The sequence below is a fragment of the Rutidosis leptorrhynchoides genome, chromosome 8 (assembly GCF_046630445.1).
Source record: "Rutidosis leptorrhynchoides isolate AG116_Rl617_1_P2 chromosome 8, CSIRO_AGI_Rlap_v1, whole genome shotgun sequence".
NCBI lineage: Eukaryota > Viridiplantae > Streptophyta > Magnoliopsida > Asterales > Asteraceae > Rutidosis > Rutidosis leptorrhynchoides.
Genome location: NC_092340.1, coordinates 266,086,431 through 266,098,604, shown reverse-complemented (window position 1 = coordinate 266,098,604; position 12,174 = coordinate 266,086,431). Strand labels below are relative to the sequence as shown.

Sequence of the window (12,174 nt, the reverse complement as noted above, 5' to 3'; positions counted from 1 at the left end):
TATAAACGATGAACACACGAGAATGAGTTTGGATGAATGCAAAGTTTGAGGAGTGTGGTTTGACTTGATTCATATGTTCCGAATACGCAATAAAAAGGTTTGATCTCCAATTCAACATTGATGCATCAAGTGGGGAATGACCCATGTAGTCAAATTTTGGAAATCATTATGGACTAACAATGATCCATTAAAAAACACGTTTAACAATTCATAAATCCTCAACCATGGTTAAACCATGGGTAATATATAGCGATTTATTGAGAATTAGTATTTGTGAGTAAAATTTGTGAGTATTCGACTTATTTCTTATAGCGATATACACATATACATAAATATACACATACACATATACATATACATATACATAAATAAATATCTCAGTTTTGAAAGTTTTTCTTTTCAAATTTTAACTTTATATATTATCATTTACAATATTTTATTTGGTAAAATTTATATGAATTGATTGGTATTTGTCGTCGTTGATGTCGTCTACTCCGTTATCAATTTTATTTTTAAGATAATAACTATGATGACTATCAAATGTATAATTCCATTAAACTATGTCGTGGAATATGAAAGAAAAAAGTAGAAGTAGTATAAGAAATCTCTATTAACATTTCTCCAAACGAAACTAGTGAAATGATATGTGAAATCATGAGTTTATTTAAACGAAACAAATTAATGACATGTTTTAAGTATTAAGTGAATGTAAATGTTAAAGTCATTTTTTTAATAACCCGTTTGTCTAAGAAACTTATCGTTGTTTTTTACATATGTATAGAGACATGTATTTTCGCATACATATGTAACTTAATTAATTTCGTAAAAAGAATTCATATTTGAATATTAATAGTATACTACTAATAATTATAATTATTATATTAAAAGTAAATAAAAATAATAATAAAATTCGCTCAAAGTCGAGTATTTATATTTTTAATAATAATAATAATCTATCTATCTATCTATCTATCTATCTATCTATCTATATCTATATCTATCTATATATCTATATACTATACATTAAAAGAAAAGACTAATTGAGATATACTAAAATATCAACTTCTAATCTAGACCATTAAATCTAATAAAAGACAACCAATACCCTTACTTCATCACCATCGGATCTAATTATAAGCTTATGGAGTAACTATTTTCATTACCCACTTTTCCCTAAATACCCTTCAACAAACGCGGGCAAGAATTATTTTCACAATACCCTTTAGTCAGACACACAAACTCAAAATTAGGGTAAAATTCTCTCTATCAAGATTTCGCCTATGTTGAATCTTTAACTGCTAATCAAATCACGTCTATGAAACAAAAATTGCGGGTTGATTTCCAATGAACAAGGTATTGTTAATTCGTCAATTACTAAATCAGAATCGTAATATGAGATTTTACGATGGTTTTTTTCTGAGATTTTGTCCAATGAACAAGTTATCGTTTTAGATTTCTGAGATTCTGATATTTTACGCTATTCAATTGAACCTCAATTGAGGTATGAATATACTGAATTTTTACATATAGTTAAACTGGATTATATACGTATCGATTGGGTATAAAAATACTGAATTTTTTTTATATGTATTCATTGGGTATGAACCTCAATTGAAGTATGAATATACTGAATTTTTTATATGTATTCATTGAATATACTGAACCTCAATTGAGGTATGAATATACTGAATTTTTTATATGTATTCATTTAGAAGTATACTGAATTTAGTTTAACTGATTATAGAGTGGGCAAAGACGTGTATTGAAGTCATTTGATAGCTAAAAAGTGGGCAAAGTGGTTTTTGCTCAGGTAATCTTATAACAATTTTTATTCTTTTTTAAGTTTTATAGATGATAACATTGGGGGAAATGAGTTAAAGATGCAAAGTTTGAGTCTTTATATGGATAAATAGTGTTAAATGATTGAAATTTTCATTGGTACCTCTAAAAAATAAGGAATATTTAGTTGTAGCTAATCTTTTATAAGTCTTTATTGTTTAAAACCTAAAAAAACAAGCGGGTAATATATAATAGCTCTAAAGTAATCTATACATGGGTTAATGTTGTAAGGCTAATTCATTTCATGGGTACCTATAAAAGATTAATATTTGTGCGTTTTAGAGATATATTGGATTCTGAAACTTTGTATGATTGTTATGGACAAGACGGTATTGTATCCAAACTCGGTTTATATATTATTTTGATTGTGCTCTATTATGGAAATTACTTGTATGTTCTGAATTGCTAAATCTTTTGAACTGACTAACTGTATAAAAGTTATTATATATCGAGGAGATATATATCGAGTAGATGACTGCTTTCCCATATAGTCACTGTATGGATTGATTTGGTACTTTGCTTTTTATCCTCAACGGGTCAAAGAGGGTAAGATACAAGCTTTCAATAAACATGAGCCACAATATATGCTTCTAAAGGGTCAATTTGGTTGCACCTTAGAAGTTATCTCAAAAGTATTCAACTACGAGTATATAAAATTCCCAATACCACATTATTAGAAAGGCTATATTATTTTTCTAATAGTTCTTACAATCGTGTTTAACACATTTGATTAGAAAAGGTTAAATAATGGGTTTCTTGATCATACCAATAAGAAATTAAGCTGATTATGATATATCTTTTTATTTTTATATCATACAAATGTCTTCTTTTTATTTAATGAATTCATATTTTGCGTATTGCTTTAAACATTTGCAGAGAATACAAAACAACATTTGAGAAACCTTTATTGAGTGGAGTACTACATCCACCAAGGCTAGTGAACGTACATCCTGCAGGTAAAGTAGATTCTTCATGAAGCGTAGATACTTTGTGCAGATAATGTGGTTCGATAAGACCTCTAATGGTATGTATTTTGTTTCATGCAACTTCTTTTTTTATTTCTCAGTGATGGCCATTTTTACTAATTACTTTTAAATGGGCACATTTATGATATAGATGTCATAGAATTGGCTAAACAGAACGTGTTAACGTGTATAGACTTGCAACTGCCCTGTCTTCTGAGGTTTTTTATACATCTTTCTATGTAGTCTTAATCTATTTTAAGTAAAACATATGAGATTATGTTGGTTAGATGATTCACGGCCAAATTCTGAAAAGAACTTCCCGTAAGTTAAAGCTTGGGCCTTTGGGATTGTAGAGACTAATACATGATAGGAAAGATTAGTAAAGTCAAACAATGAAGTCGTTGAGGTACATAATTGTATAGATACATTTGTGTGTTGTATTGAGAATCTTATTTTTGTAGTATTAAATTATCATGGTCTAAAAAGGTTTTTAAAAAGGTTCTCAGTGAACTGAACTACATGATGTCACTTTTGTGAGTTATTGATGATCCACTAGACACAGTGATACATATGGATATCAAAGATGAGGATCTTGGGATAGTCTTAAATATAAGATATTTGATTGTTGTTGGACCTTTTGCAGATCGGAAAAGCCAGACTTCTTGGCGAGTGCACTTCCACTCAAAGGCCATGGTTAGGTGGTCATACTCACAACAGCTACATGAGGAATGTTGGTAACGGTCAACACGTAAAACTCTTCTTGCCCGTTTTTCCCTTTTTTATTTCTCTTTATGTGCCATACATGAGAACCAATCAGTTTGTCGGAAGTACCAGGCTGTGTTTATAATGCTACGTCATTGGTCTACAATCAGCATTGTAAGATGCTTCATGTTATAGACCATTTGGTAAGACTTAAAAGATATAAAAAAGGGGTCGAACGGAAATGTTATGTTGTATCTCAAGTTAGATGTCTTCCAGTTGAAGGATAATTGGAAGAAGAATTTCAAAGGATAATTGGATTAAGGTAAAATTGAATATTTCTTTCATATATCTTTTGGATTTTCTATTTTTTTTATTTTGCAGGATCTAATCTTAAGTTTTTAATTGCTTTGGTTCCTGTTGCTGTAAGCCCTTATCTCATAGTATCACGTCACTAGGCGTTCTAAACACCTTAAAGTGATTTCAATGCAAATACTTTTATTACGGTGTATCACTATTGATTAAATTAACAGGTGGTCGAAAAATTTTACTTTTTTAATTTAACATGTATGCAGAAATAAAAGACTATTAATTTTTCATTTTAATTTTTAATTATGTACAATGTAGCTAATAACATCCTGACTTTAGTTGCAAGTTTTGTTACATGATTGTTTCGAAGTATATGTAGCTAGCTAATCAATAATTATGTCTATCCAACCGCAAATGTTGCAGGTTTAAAATACGAATCTATGATTAATACAATAGATTTTAATTCAGACCCAATATACATAAGATTGATACAAGCTAATCGGATAGAAAACTTGGTGAATGGTGAGAGTAACCCCAATCCTCTTATGTTGATTGCATGTGCAGAGGTGTACGTTCTACCTACTTCTCTCTTTTGAGAAGCCTTCGTGCTACAAGGTAGACTACATTCATTTGGAACTTTATATGGATTTCATGATAATTAAGCATGTCAATTTGAATAGTCATCTTGTCATCATTTAGCTTATTAAAAAGTGGTAAAAATGGTGTTAAGGCTAGCTAAGATTTGAACATGGTTACAATTTAGTTAATAGTTTATATATAGTCAGGTTACTGTATGGGCCCGGTTGGATTTATACAAAACTAGGAAGTGGCCGTTGGCTCACTTCGTTGGGCCAGAAAATTTGCTACTAAACGAAGTTTGTTAAAAAAAATAAAAAAATAAAAAAAAATACTGTAGCGATTTTACTGTAGCGGGTTTGCTACTAAGCGAAGTTTGTTAAAAAAGGTACTGTAGCGATTTTACTGTAGCGGGTACTGTAGCAGTACTGTTCATTGCTGCCGGCTGTTATATATATTGATAATGGGTTTTAGGGTAAAAGTTAATATATTTGCAATGAAATATAATTTTGTTGAGACTATGCTTTGGTAGTAGGTTGTATGCATAAACAATCTACTTATGTAGGTGTCACGACCCAGAAAATTTTGACGAATTTTAAACCAAACTCTCGATACAATTTAATATTCCTGACACGATAAGATAAGTCTGTTAGGTTGAGTCTCAACAATTTTGAACTGTTTCATATATTCATTTGACTTTCGATCATTCTCGATGATTCACGAACAATTAATTATAAATAGATATGTGTGTATGTATATATAAATAATAATTCGAAATATAACTTGATGTATTATATGTTGTTGCTATTAAAAATTAATAAAATAAAAATAGGATATTATAATAATTATTATTATTTATATATCTATATATATATATATATATATATAAATAAAGTATATTAAAAATAAATATTAAATGATTGTAATAATTATTGGACGTTTCGATTATTAGTTAAAGAAGTTTAATTGGAACTTATGTGATTTTAAAATAAACGGTGATACGAAAATGTGTTCTATAAATTTTAGGCTTACTAAAATTATATTTAGGGCTTAGTTATTTAATTTCAACATTTTTTTTATATTTCACCCATAAATGAGAGGGACAGTTGATGTAATTTTCATTTAACCAATTTATGATTGAATTTTTTACCATAATGATCAAAATAAATAAATATATCTAATTTAAAAATACGGAATTTTTCTGGATACTTTTATCCGCCACTAATTATCAACGGAGCACGAAATATTGCTTCGTAATTTAGATGTCGACTGAAACAAGACAGATGTTAGACTGCTAATTATATTTTATTAGATTATATTAGTGTGCACGTTTAATTTCTTACCTATCAACTTGCATATATGTTTGACTCTATTATGCCAATTTATTTATATATACGTATGATTTACATACATTAAAATCACCACTTGATTTTTGTCTTCCACTACCAAAAAGCCTACCACTTATTTATATGATAACACGCAATGGCCAGCACATTTAATTATTTAACAACCACCATTTAAATATTTAAGCATTCGTTTAAATGGCCCATTTCCTGACTTTCATTTTACTTTATCACATACATCCATTTAGATAGGTATATAATGTACAAGACAACCTAACCCCACTCACTTATTATTCTTACTTCTTTGTCATAAGTGATTTCTCATAGTAATATATACATATACATGCATCCGAGTTATATAGATATATATCTATCCATCCTCACAAACTCACTTGACTTTCTATTATGTTTCATTTCCTTTCCTCACCCAATCAAACAAACCGTTAACCATCATCATGAACAACCCACTAAACCACAATCTTTATTAAACCAAACCATAAACCCTGCTCGATAACTGCTGCAATTATTCTTCTTGTTTCGCGTTTTCTTTGCTACAGAAAAATGGCTGGGGATCACAAACAACTGACTATAACCACCACCAAAAACCTCGCACCACCTATTTCTCTCTCTACTCTCTCTCTTGCTTTATGTTCGAGAACACCACAGCAAACCACCATAGCTCGACTAAAACACATCTAAACACTCGATTTTGCTGCTGTCATATTGTGTTTCCTACTTCTGTTAGCAACCACCACTGACCACTCGTTTCTGTTTCCAATTTATTCGTTAACAGCCATGAAACCACATGTTATTTTATGTTCTCGACGTTGTATTGTCACCACACACTGCTGCACCGCTTCTGTTTTGTTAGAAGCCCAAAACACACCTGCAACTGTGGTGGTCAAGATGATGATGATGTTAGATAGCTCGATGGTGAGGTTACAGCGAGATTTCATGATGACGATGCTCGATTGAAGATGATAAATAAGAGTCATCATATACGATGATGTTGTGTATGATGGTGATGAAGTATTGATAATGAAGAAGCTGTAAATAGCAAATTAAATAAAGAAGATGATTTGATAAAATTGCACGATGATGATTTAATGTTGGAGGAAGATACTAACTGCTCGTATGTACATTAAATATATAAATAAATAAGAATTCATGAGTGCTTCAGTGTTTGGGGCGTATGGTTGCTAAACGAAAGGTCCTGGGTTCGAACCCAGGGCACTACTTATTTTTTTTATTATCATAAAAAGCTGCTGTTGGGCCTGTTTCAACTTCTACTGTTGGGCCGTGTCCCAAACCTGTTGGACCGAGACTTTATACGATTTCAGTTGGGCTTTGTTGGAGTTGGGCTGAAACAAGGTAATTAAAAAGGGCTTATATATATAATTGGGTTAAAATAAATTAAGAAAAATGAATGTAGAGGAATGGTTAAGGGTGTTGTTTAGTTAGCGGAAGGTCGAGGGTTCGAGCCTCGTCGTGGGTAATTCTTTTTAGAAAAGCTTTCAAAAGGGTATACATTTTTTTTATTTTTAGTTTAATTATTATTATTATTATTTTTATTAATATTATTATTAACATTAATATTATTATTATCATTATTAGAAAAATTAACATTTTTATTTACATTTTTATTAAAATTATCATTTCTATTAAAATTGACATTTTTATTAAAACTATTATTATTATTAAAAATTTTAACATTTTTATTATTATCTTTAGTATGATGTCATATATTTTCACTATCATAAAATCTATTAACATTATTATTATTACTATTATTAATATTATTGTTATTATTATTATAAATATTATTATTATTATTATTATTTTCAAAATTAATATTATCATTATCATTATTGATTATTACCAAAGTAACTAATAGTATTATTTTCATTACAATAAGTATTACTTATAATTATTACATATATCATAAAACTAATCAAATTTACTATTTTAACATAAAAATAACATATATAGATATATATAACATTCGAAACTAACAAATACATTATAATAAATAATATATTATATAATTAATATATATAAAACGGTATGATTATTATTACATGTAACTATACGTGTTAATATATATATATATATATATATATATATATATATATATATATATATATATATATATATATATATATATATATATATATATATATATATATATATATATATATATATATATATATATATATATATATACTTGATATAGGTTCGTTAATCCGACGTCAACCCTACTCTTGTTAAATGACGTCATATGTATTTTTACTACAAAATACAATATGGTGAGTTTCATTTGCTCCCTTTTTAATTGCTTTTGCAATATATATTTTGGGCTGAGAATACATGCGCTGCTTTTATAAATGATTACGAAATAGACACAAGTACTTAAAAATATATTCTACGTTGAGTTGTACCACTAGCATACTTCCCTGTAGCTTGGTAACTACTATTTACATAGGTATTGTAAACGCGAATCCTGTTGATAGATCTATCGGGCCTGACAACTCCAACCGGACTGGACGACCAGTATTCAACAGTTGCACAGTACTTCGTTTCGTTACTACACTTGGTACAGTGTAGGGAGATTTCATAATAAAGGGAATATGCGACATTGATTAAATGTTAAGTATGGTTACCAAGTGCTCAACCACTTAGAATGCTTTACATACACTTGCGAGTGTATTGTGTTTATAAATATGAAATCTTGTGGTCTATTAAGATATTGAAATGATTGTTATGATAAACCTATGAACTCACCAACCTTTTGGTTGACACTTTAAGCATGTTTATTCTCAGGTACGAATTAAGTCTTCCGCTGTGCATTTGCTCATTTTAAGGACATTACTTGGAGTCGATCATCGCAATGGGACCAAATGTTGATGACTTCGTCCAGGTGGATAAGGACGGGTCATTACAGTAGGTGTTGATGTGTGCCCTTACAACACATTTGTTTTCAAGTATTAGAGCTTAAACCCAAATCGAACCATTTCATATGCTGATGGTTTGATTTTGGCACGTGTAGTTCATTATAGTTGATTAGAAGCTATACATATGACCCATTCCATCTACCTGTAGGATCAACATACACAAACTCATTTAGATAAATTCCTAGATATTATACAATATGACTAGAAAAATGTACATCTATATCTATATTGAACATACACAAACGTTTTTGTTAAGTCCCCAAAATAATTAAGGATTTAATTATGATAAAACTGTAATTTATTTGCACTAAAATGTTATGTGCAGCCAGCACAAGTTTGTTTATGTATAGACAGCAGATATTGCTGTGTCGAGTGTAGTTTGCTGCTCAGTCTACCAGCACAAGGTAGACAGTGTTCTTCAATCAGCACATGATGTGTACTCAGCAGTTCAAGAATATCAAGTGTCTCAGCAATGAAGAATCAGCACAGCTAGAATACAGCTTATTACACAAGACATCTAGGCTCCATTACAAGCATAGTAGTTTCCCGAGTGGTCTACATCAATTGTACTATTCAACAGAAGTCAAAGACAAAGTTAAACAGAAAAGGACACGCGTCGGCGGCTGATAAGTGACCTTACAAGAACACGTGGGAATGTAGAAGTTAACACATGTGCAGACATGGGTTATACTTTGTCAACACCTAGAGAACACAACATTCTATTTGTTTAATCAAATAGTGGTGTCAAACCGAATTGGGGTGTTCCTGCAAATAGCTACCAAAGAGGAAAGAGGAGAGCATGCTCTCTGATGTAGTTGTCCCCACAAGTACAGACATCCTATGTACCAGTGGACAATAGAACCATTACACGGTTAATAGGACTACTATAAATTGTTGTATCCACTATTGTAACAACTAGTGGTGTGAGTTTATTTATTTAGAGTCAAAAACATGTAATAGCTTTTAGTTTACCTCTTAGCTATATTCTAGGTAATCTGTATCAACCAACTATCATTCCGCCAAGGATAGTTGTGATTCTTTATGATTCAATCAATAAAGAATAACCGTTGAAAATTACCTGTGACTCTATTTAATTTACATGCTTGAATACTAATTGTTTTTAACTGTTAAGTTAATTAAAAGAAATTGTATTCACCCCCCTCCTCTACAATACTCATGTTGTTATCAAGGGACCACTAACTGGTATCAGAGCTTCAGTCTTGATAATTAATATCTTGGATCTGAATTCTCTCATGGCTGCAAATTCAAATACAGCTTACCTTGAAAATGGCTCATCCAATAGACCACCCAAATTTGATGAAGATGAGTATGAAACTTGGAAGGCAGGATTCATGCTTCACCTTGAGTCTATTGACCCACTCATGCCTGGTATTACCACAGATGGTCCATTTGTTCCCACTGAGACTATTGGTAGTGCTCCAGCTACAGCTGACACTCCTGTTGTTCCTGGCAGAGAGGTTATTCTCACTCCTTCTAGATGGGATGCTGAGGATAAATGTCGTGTTGGACTTGACCCTAAAATCAGAACCCTGTTAGCTATAACTTTGCCTAACCCACTGTTCAAACTTATTAAGGGAAAAGTAAATGCCAAGCTTATGTTGGACTATCTAGATGTCACCTATGAGGGTATGGGAGAAGTAAGGCAGAACAGAATGATTGTTTTGAAAAGAGAATATGAAATGTTCTTTGCCTACAAGAATGAAACCCTTAAGCAAACCTTTATTAGGTTTAACTCCTTGATTGCAGACCTGATCACTTTGAATGTCACCTATACTGAATTTGAACAAGTAAACAAATTCATTGATTCACTGCCTACTAAATGAAAATCTGTTACTGACCCTTTAAGAACCACTCAGACCTTAAAGAACTTTAACATGTCTTCCCTCTACAGTTCACTTTGGAACCTTGAGAAAGAAGATGCTAAATTTGAACTTAACTTGAAAGAAAGCTTTAGGTCTGCCCCCACCACTGTAGTGACCCGAACTTTTCCATGTTTATATATATTAATTGAGATTGATATTTACATGACTTAATGTTTCCAACGTGTTAAGCAATCAAACTTGTTAAGACTTGATTAATTGAAATAGGTTTCATATAGAAAATTGACCACCCAAGTTGACCGGCGATTCATGAACGTTACAAAATTGTAAAAACTACATGTTGTGGTATATATAGACATATATATATGGTTGACATGAGATTATGATGAGTCAGTATCTCACTAAGTATATTAACAATGTGTGATATACATAAGAAATGAGATTACTAAGTTAAGAAACTCGAAAAGATATATATAATGATTATCGTTATGATAACGTCTACTAAATATATATGTATCATATTAAGATATTGATACACTATATTTAACATGATAAAATGATATTTAAATATATCATTAAGTGTGTTAACAATGAACTACATATGTAAAAACAAGACTACTAACTCAAGAATTACGAAACGAGACTTATATGTAACGATTATCATTGTAACGATATTTTAATGTATATATCATATTAAGAGATATTCATACATCATAATATCATAATAATATAATAATTTAACATCTCATTTGATATAATAAACATTGGGTTAACAACATTAATTGAGATCGTTAACTTAAAGGTTTCAAAACAACACTTACATGTAACGACTAACGAAGACTTAACGACTCCATTAGAATGTATATACATGTTGTGTTTTGATATGTACTCTTACACTTTTGAAAGACTTCAAGACACATATCAAAGTACTTCTACTTAACAAAAATGCTTACAATTACATCCTCGTCCAGTTTCATCAACAATTCTACTCGTATGCACCCGTATTCGTACTCGTACAATACACAGATTTTAGATGTATGTACTATTGGCATATACACTCCAATGATCAGCTCTTAGCAGCCCATGTGAGTCACCTAACACATGTGGGAACCATCATTTGACAACTAGCATGAAATATCTCATAAAATTACAAAAATATTAGTAATCATTCATGACTTATTTACATGAAAATAAAATTACATATCCTTTATATCTAATCCGTATACCAACGACCAAAAACACCTACAAACACTTTTATTCTTCAATTTTCTTCATCTAATTGATCTCTCTCAAGTTCCATCTTCAAGTTCTAAGTATTCTTCATAAATTCCATAAGTATAGTTTCATAAAAATCAAGAATACTTCCAAGTTTGCAAGTCTACTTCCAAGCTTTCTAATCCATTCCAAGTAATCATCTAAGATCAAGGAACCTTTGTTATTTACAACAGGTTATCTTTCTAATTCAAGGTAATATTCATATTCAAACTTTGATTCAATTTCTACAACTATAACAATCTTATTTCGAGTGAAAATCTTACTTGAACTGTTTTCGTGTCATGATTCTGCTTCAAGAACTTTCAATACATCCAAGGATCCTTTGAAGCTAGATCCATTTTTCTCATTTCCAGTAGTTTTATCCAGAAAACTTGAG

General features: G+C 30.5%; 1 long non-coding RNA gene across 2 annotated transcripts; it reads left to right on the top strand.

Annotated features, from left to right (window-relative positions):
* Nucleotides 1-1,227: 1,227 nt before the first annotated feature.
* On the top strand, nt 1,228-4,112 carry LOC139863108 (uncharacterized). 2 transcript variants are annotated; one of them, XR_011764406.1, is made up of 4 exons: nt 1,228-1,353; nt 1,745-1,810; nt 2,716-2,863; nt 3,448-4,112. It is a non-coding gene; the product is annotated as an uncharacterized lncRNA (long non-coding RNA). The 2 variants fall into 2 exon arrangements; XR_011764405.1 differs by having other exon boundaries at nt 2,716-2,795; nt 3,448-4,110.
* Nucleotides 4,113-12,174: the final 8,062 nt, after the last annotated feature.